The sequence below is a fragment of the Mustela nigripes genome, chromosome 5, assembly GCF_022355385.1.
Source record: "Mustela nigripes isolate SB6536 chromosome 5, MUSNIG.SB6536, whole genome shotgun sequence".
Lineage (NCBI taxonomy): Eukaryota > Metazoa > Chordata > Mammalia > Carnivora > Mustelidae > Mustela > Mustela nigripes.
In genome coordinates, this window is record NC_081561.1 from 42,468,704 (window position 1) to 42,477,988 (window position 9,285).

The window sequence follows — 9,285 nt, forward strand, 5'->3', positions numbered from 1 at the left end:
TGCAAATATCAACACACTGTTTTCCATTCCCTGCTTTTTCCCACTAAAATTGTACTTTGGGAAGTTTTTTTAATGCATATATGGTTGTATTGTTTTTTTTTTTCAAGTTACTAGAATGACTGTAAGTTATATCTTTCTGTAGATGAGTATAACTGACCTATTCCTTTTTTAAAAAATTAAGTACTCATGGGACACCTGGGTGGCCCAGTCTTAAAAGACTTAACCTGTCTTCAGATCAGGCCATGATCCCGGAGTCCTGGGATTGAGCCCCACATGGAGCACCCTGCTCAATAGCGAGTCTGCTTCTCTCTCTCCCTTGCCTCTCTCCCCACTCCTGTTCTCTCTCTCAAATAAATTCATAAAATCTTAAAAAAGAAGAAAAAAGAAAAAAACAATCAAGTAGTCACTATATTTTTCTGCTTGGGCTATCATAACAAAATATCGTAGGTTGGATATCTTAAATAATAAGAAGATATTTTTCACAAATCTAGATGCTGGGAAGTTCAAGATCAAGGTGTCAGCTAATTCTGTGCCTAGTGAGGACTCTTCCTAGTTTCTAGATGACCTCCTTTTCACTGTGTCCTCACATGACAGCGAGAGCTCTGGTGTTTCTTCCCCTTATCACAAGGGCACCAGCCCTATTGGATTAGGGGCCTCAACCTTACGACCTTATTTAGCTTTTATCATCTTCTCACAGGCGCTATCTCCAATTTCACTCACTTTGGGGACTGGAACTTCAACATGAGTCTTGGACATAAACATTTAGTATATATACTTCTTGTATTTAAAGAAGTGAAAGCAGGCACAACATGAAACAACATATATAATCAAAAGAGTAATGACCCTCAAGTTCTGATTAGTCAGGACTGAATTTGTCATGATTGGATGACAGCCATATTGGATGAAGATGTGATCCAACTAGTCAGTATAAGAGAAACTGAAGGGGGACGCCTGGGTGGCTCAGTTGGTTAAGCAGCTGCCTTCGGCTCAGGTCATGATCCCAGCGTCCTGGGATCGAGTCCCACATCGGGCTCCTTGCTCCTCAGGGAGCCTGTTTCTCCCTCTGACTCTGCCTTCCACTCTGTCTGCCTGTGCTCGCTCTCGCTTGCTCTCTCTCTGACAAATAAATAAAATCTTTTAAAAAAAAAAAAAAAAGAGAAACTGAAGGTATAATTTACTGTACTAGACTTATTTACAATGCCTTAGAAAACCATTTGAGAGACATAGAAATACACAGGTCAATCTGTCAGCTGAATGCTGTATGACAAAAGGAAAATGAAATATGTTGCAGTATGTTTGCTTTTTTAATGACAAGTATAAACAATATGCAAGAAAATCCCATAGAAGATTAAGTGTTTATACTCTTATAATGAGCTTCTGTTGTTAGAAAAGCCAAATTAAATGTGTACGATTTGAATCTAATTTCTTAATCTCTAATGCCTATGTTAAAATAGCCATAAGACCTAAGTTGTATGTGTGCCAGGAACACACATATCAGATCTTCAAGGGCTCACACAAACTTGTCTCCTCAGCTTATTGAATTAATTGTCCATTGCGTTACTAACACCTACCAAAATAGTAATTACGAGTTCCCTGGAGAAAAATGCAAATTTTAATTTTTTATGGACCATACATGGACACCATGTTTGAAATGTTTATTCATGTACTTTTCCAATTTTCCATAATTTTGTGTATTAAACTTAAAACTAATAGGGGATAGATGATGATAGTTAAATAGATAGATAGATAGGTAGATTTATTTATAAATTTCCTTATTTCCCACTTATATGACTAAATAAATAAAAATAAATATAATTTGTCTTCTCCCACTCCCATTGGTCATATGGGAGTAAAAAAGTATCTTCTACCAATTTGACAACTGCCATTTAATTTTCTCTAGCTGTGCCTTGATTTTTATGCATCTCAATGTAACAATTTTTTTTAATTCTTTTTGTGTATTGGATATTTTAAAGAAATATTATGCTATCTAGAACCAAGACCTATACTTTAAAAGATTTTTAACTTACTGTATTTAACATGTACATATTTAACTTATCAAGAATTTTTTTTGAATCTGAAAGAGTTCTATATCATTTTATATCTGTGTGGATACACAGTCACCTGAGCATGACTTATTAAATATTCTATATTTTTCCTACTAATTTGCCCTTCATATTCATTCAGTAATTAGAGCTATGTTTTGTTCCTAGTTCTTTAAAAGGAACTCTTTAAGTAATATCACAGTATCTTATATACATAGCTTTTTTTTAATGTTTTGATATTTGCCGGGGCAGATTTTCCTTGTTCATCTCAGGTAATGTATTTATTTTTTTAATCATTCATTTTTTCTAATCTTGAGTGTTTGCCTTTTCATATATATTTCATTACATGCTTCTCAAATTCTAAAAAATACCTGTTGAAAATTTTGTTGGAATTTTTTAGAATCGATATATCAGCTTAAAGATCAGTTTTTATCTTTAATACAATGAGTCTTCCAATCTTTTAGTGTGCACACATTTCTATTAATGTAGGTCTTCTTTACTGTTTCCCTTAGTTTTTATTTTTCCATAAAAGTCTTATACACATTTGTATTTATACATTCTTCTCAAGAAGGGGGTGGGTTTATGGACATTGGGGAGGGTATGTGCTTTGGTGAGTGCTGTGAAGTGTGTAAACCTGGTGATTCACAGACCTGTACCCCTGGGGATAAAAATATATGTTTATAAAAAATAAAAAATTATATTAAAAAAAAAAAGAATGTGAAAATTTCTACTATCCAGCTATTCTTGATGTATAGAAAAGCAATTGGTCTTAGCATATCGAATTGTACCAAGAATTCTAGATAAACTTCTTTAGCTATAAGGTATAATACTATATATGTATATATACACTATAATACTATATATACATATATGTGTATATATGTATATACGCATATATTTATATATATATATATTTTTTTTTTTTTTACTTCCTTGGTATTTAAAATAGAGAATCATATCATAAGCTCACCTTCTTGATAGTCCTCAAAACTTTCTTCTCTCATTCTCTATATAACTGGATTGGTCATGAAATAAAATTTTGAAGTGATGGTAGCAGTTTCTGTTATATTATTCCTAATTTAATGTTACCTTTTGAAATATTCACATGTAAAGTGATAATTGCTGTGGGATTCTTGCAGATAAACTTTATCCAGTTAAGAGATTTCCCTTTTACTCCTAGATTACCCAGATTTACACATATAACATATAGAATTATATATTATTTAATAGATGGTAAGCTTTAAAAATAAATGCCTTGCCTTTATAGTAATACTGATATTATTTTGTACCAAAAACAAGACTTTTTCTTCAATTATGCCTCAATACAAATGGAAAGAAAAAAATGACAGGGAAGAAAAGAGGCCTGCTAAAAAGTCCTATTAGTAAGAGCAACTTCCTAAAGTTGGAAGGATACAGGATTGATGTTTTTAACCATGAATCTTTAATTTCTTGGAAGTTTGCAAATAAAAGATGTAATAAGAAAAAAAAAAATAATGTTCCAGTGTTAAACCAGGTCAGTATTGTTGACCTAAACCTATTGCATGATCGTCTATTTTGCTTTATTCTCTTGGGTTTATATTATTTTTAGAGTTTTTGCATCAGTGTAGTTTAGTTTTTAAATTTTCTTGTACTGTCCTCATTACTTTTAGAATCAAGTACATGCAAGCTTTATAAAAATGAGTTAGAGCATGTCCCTGACAGTTGGAAAACTTAGGTAAAAATGATATTTATGACTATGATATTATTTTATAAGACAAAAATATGAAATTACTGGTTCAATTTATTTTGAAAATGATAATTTGGGTTTTTGTTGCTGGTTTTAAATTTCTTATTGAGCAAATTCTGTAGTTTTTTTTATTTTTACATAAAATCTATGTATATGATTTTCTCTTTCCTTCTCTGAATATATAATCAGTTCCCCTTTAAGTTTGTAATATCTTTATGCTTTTTAAATCAGACTTGCAAATCATCTTAATCCTGTTCTGCTATCAAAATTTTCCATTGCCATTTTGATTTTTCAGTTTTCTGGATGGTCGTTTATTTTGTTTTATATATTGAAGGCTACTTTATGATATTTGGAGATGGTAAACTGCAAATACCTGCAATTCGAGCAAGTAGAGCTTTTCAGGAGGCAATTAGTTACAGTGATCAGGAATTAAGAAATAAAACTTGTGTTGGAGAATTAGAATTCATAGTCACAAAAGTATATGGATAATAACTGAAGTCATGGTAGTAAGCAGGATCACCCAAAGTAAATTTGTCAAATGAGAACAGCAGTGGGATAGGATCTAAATCTAGGAAAACTCAATATTTTAAAAAGAGCTAGATAAAGTGAAGCCTAGAAATGCTAAGTGAGAAGTAGCAGGCAGATTAGTAGGAGAAAATTCAGGGGAATGTGTCTTGGCAGATAACAGACCATTCACAACAAAGTGCATGAACAATGGAGAGAATGTTGTAGAAAGATCAGTTAATGATAAAGAAATAAGGTTTGAATTAGAGCAGGAAGGTAAAAAAGGCATTGGCATGAAAAGTGCCAAATTGTTGGAGCAGCTGTGAAGAGAAGCAGATGGTAAGTCAGAAGATTCTTTCAAGATATTTAATCATGAAGTAAAGAAGAGAACTATCATGAAATTATGAGATCAAAACAGGAAATGCAAAGATATAAGAGAGATATGAGCATGTTTAAATGTTGAGGATGGGAAAAGAGCAAGAATTTTTGGAAAAGTGACATTACTGAGGCGGAATGAGAACTTGGGATTCAGAGGATAGTTCTTCAACTATAATAAAGATGCATGAGGAAATGAGGGACTATTGGTCTTTGGTGGCAGAAAATCGATGGTATATCATATGTTTGGTTTCTATCTTCTCTGTGACGTAGAAGAGGAGACCATCTACTGGGGATTTGGGGAAAATATGAAACACATTTTTTGAAAGTATGGAAAAGACATGGACACAATTAAACTTCCTGGCATCAAGCATTGGATATTTGGAATTTTAGGCTCCATATCCAAGAGAGAATTGCCTTTTCTTACCAGAGGTCATGTGAGAAGTCATTCCTATGCCACAGACAGGATAGAAACTACAGAAAAATATCAACAAAGGACACACTGAAAATTGATACATTATATAGTAAACTTATTAAGTGGCAAGATCATCAGTTCTAATATTTCAAAATTTACTTTAAGGGAATACATTCTTCTATATGAATCAATCTTCAGGATGTATTAATTAAGCCAACTCTTCTATATAGTTCTAAGAACAATCAAAATAATAGTTAAATCTACTTCATAATTACACATTAAGAGCAAACTTTCAGATAAGAGTTGCCTAATATATCAGGATGATAAATAGGTACAATGAAATCTTACAAGGTACTCTATCATTATGGAGAAAAAAAAAACTACTTCATGTGATCATCTGTCATGTTCTTTAAGCAATAGTTAATTAGCTTACCAAAATCCCCATTTTTAGGATGAAATGTTGACTAATCTGAATGTGAAAATCCTTTAAAATATGAACAATAAAGGCTCACATGAATCTTTAAGCTGAAAAGAAGTTCTTTCTCTGTTAAAGCTATTATCAGTGCCAGTGTTAGAGATGGTAGATCATGAAAAAATATTGCTAGTATCTGAATATTAATATAAATAAACCACAATGCAAACCAGGAATAAATAACATGTAAAATATTTATATTTTCTTTAATATATAATTTATTTTTAGTTAATATAGATATATTTAAGTGTTTAAAATAATTTTATGTATAACCTATTTTTCCAAACTTGTTTTCTCTATAAGGTCTTATAGATGTTTAAGTTTTTATATGTGTAAGTTATATACATATATAAGTTATATTGTGAAAAGATCTTATTTTGTAATCTTGGGACATCATAGCATAAGCATAATCTAGGCATCTGTTATCCTTCCTATGTTTAAAGAATTTATAGCATTATTTAAGATATTGTCAAAGACCACATTGACATACATATTATTATTAAATAAGCAGTACTTTAAGATAATATTCAAAATAATAATATTTTAAATAAAAGCGGTTATTATGAAATTTCACAATCTATTTTAAGAAGAATATTGTTTGACATGTCAATTCCCTGGTTAGCTGCATCTCTGATAACTCAAGCCTTTTTACATAATGAGATTTGATTTAAAATACTTATGACCCTTTAAAGATTTTTACTGAGAATATTATTATCCTTGGATTAGTTTTTTATTTGTCAGAGTTTTTACATTAGGAATAATGATTACTCCATTGTGAGGAAATTTTGCTCACTTAAGGAAAAGCATAAAAACAGAACAATCATTGTAAGTTTGACACGATGTAACTGACTTAGAAGAAAATAATTACTACCTGTGATTTCTTGCTGAAATTGAAAAAAATAGCTTATATTTTAAAACTTGACTTAAATTTTATATACACATAACTTATGTACACTATATACTGTGTATTAGCTTCAGTTTTGAAACAAATAACAAAGCTTTCACATGTAACATTTGATTATGATGTTTATCATGATGCAAATTCTGAATAGATACCATTGAACTTATCTAAATAAAACAATGAAGCAGAAACTATATAATATTTTGGTCTATTTGAAGTCCCAAAGACATCTGTTTGAATAACTGAGGCAGGAGTAGTCACTCACAGCAAAGAAGGCAGTGCCTCAAATGCAAATTTTATTTTCCACTCTAAAATACAGAAATAGTTAAAAAACTCTAATAATAAGTACTTAAAATAGTATTATTTCCTGTTTTCATTTATAAAGCCTATATTTGACTGAATAATTTCAATTTCTTTTTCAAAAAGTGATGTGACTATGCTCTACTAAAATTCATTTGACTGTCTCCCCTTATAAAATATCATTCATTTCATAATTTTTTAGACACTTAGATATTAAAATGGTCTTTTTTTTCTGTTTTCAGATACAGTTCCATTTATTTTAAAACATCAGTATCATATGTTATTAAAAGCTCTACTTGTATACCCCTCAACTACCCCTTTAAGAGAGTAGCAGTGCCTCTTACTGTTTGGATTGTGTTCTACGCATGTACTTCATTGCTCCTTTTCCCAAAGATATTCCATGTCTTCTCATGCCAGTGTTGTTTCGCTTTTCATAGTGGATTCAATTAATCATCTATAGACATGGAATGACTGAGTTCTGCCTCCAGCAGGCCTCATAGGTCTGACCCCTCCAAGCATCCCATCTAGGGAATGGTGCTGTGTCATATACTTCTTTTGGACCCTAATGTGTGGTAGTCTCCAGCAAGCCACCCTCTAACACTCTTGCTTACCAGCTACAACTACAACTCTGAGGTGTGGAAAATTAGGTGAGATTTAACTTGTGTACCTCTTAAGAATCAGGAACTCAGTATGAAGGTTTTTGTTCTTTCTGGCTGATCATATTGCCTCTACCCAGTGCCCTTTCTGGCAGCGCAAGAGAAAGTCAGAGAACCTTGTGACTAACGTGTTTGCCCAGAATTCTTTTTCTAACAGATACCCCAAAACGTTTGAGTAAAGAAGGAAAAGACGTTTATAACATTGGGTATGGTATTGATTTTAGAAAAGTGACCACAGAAGGCTCTACCTCAGCCTTTGCACAATTATTGTCATAACTTTTATTTCTACTTTGGTTAAAAACCCTGACATACAGAGTTCTTATTTGGGAGTAAAACAGTCAATAGCAAAGGAGGCACTCACTCTCAGGCACATGGATTTGTGGGGATTGATCTGCACGAATCCCAGAGTTAGTGAAGGTCTAAAGAATAAGTAAGTACCAAGAGTGCAAAGCTTAAAGGGGAATTCACTTTCAAGGGCTGATCCTGCTCTTGCCTGAGTCTGAAAAGGAGTGCCTCCCCTAAATTTTATTCTCTGAAAACATATTGAATTTTACTATAGTCTTTTTATCATCCAATCTTTCCTTTAGACTTCTGAATATAAGAAATAAGTAAGAGCTATAAACTCTTACTTAGTATATAGTAGTGATGTCCATTTGTTGATGGACATCTAGGTTCTTTCCATAGTTTGGCTATTGTGGACATTGCTGCTATAAACACTCAGGTGCATGTGCCCCTTCGGATCACTACATTTGTATCTTTAGGATAAATACCCAGTAGTGCGATTGCTGAATTGTACTCCTATACATATTATTGAGACTTGTTCTGAGGCACAGTTGAATTATTAGGAATAATTGTAATTTTTCAGATATTGCTCTAAGATTATTTATTTGGAACTAGATTAGGGGTTGGACTAGTAGAACCAAACTTTAATATCACATTCAATGATGAATTAGTGAATGTTTTCCAGCTAAGATTGAGAGTAAAGCAAGAATATCTATTGGTACTATTATTCAGCATTGCACTAGATGTTTTATCTACTACAAGAAAGAAAAATATTTTAAAAAGGCACATTTTAGGAAACAGTGAAGTAAAATTGCCTTTATTTGAACCTGCCGATTGTTTACTAAAAATAACATGAGTAATCTAGAAAACAACTTAGATATGGTAAGTAAAATTAAGATGATGAGATACAAAATCAATGTATAAAAATTGTTTTTATTTCTATATACTAGTAGTGAACCATTAGAAAATAAAATTGGAGTATCTATTTACAGTAACATTAAATGTAAACTCAACACTTAAGTCATTAAAGTATTTCTACATGTATCAGTATGATAGTGTTTGACCACAAACTAACTGCCTTTTTTCCTAGTTACTGTAACAAATATTTGATGATAGGCTTATTAATTTGTTTATCCAAACATTAATTGTATTTGTTTTTATTTTATTTGTGGAGTCAAATAAGATTTAAGTAGCATGCAAAAATATCTATTTACATCAGTATTAAACAAAATACATAAGAATAAATACCAGAAAGGCCAAGCTCTTCACTGAAAACTATGTAATATTGCTTAGAGAAATTAAGAAAGACCTAAATTATTTGTCCACCATGTATATGGATTGAAATACTCAAATTCTTCAGATGTCAATTCTCCCCGCATAGATCTACATGGAACCCCAGTCTAAATGTCAAGGTATTTTTAAAGACATTTCTAGATTTATGTGGTTAAAAAAAAAAAAAACCTGGAATAGACATAAAATCTTTAAAATATAATGTTGAAGTGGTCTTATAAAGGTTTTTTTAGTCGCAGGCCCTGAAGCATGTGCAAAGTAGACCTTGAATGGCCCCATAAGGAGGTCAAGTCATGGTACAGGTAGAGAGAATGTTGCAGGA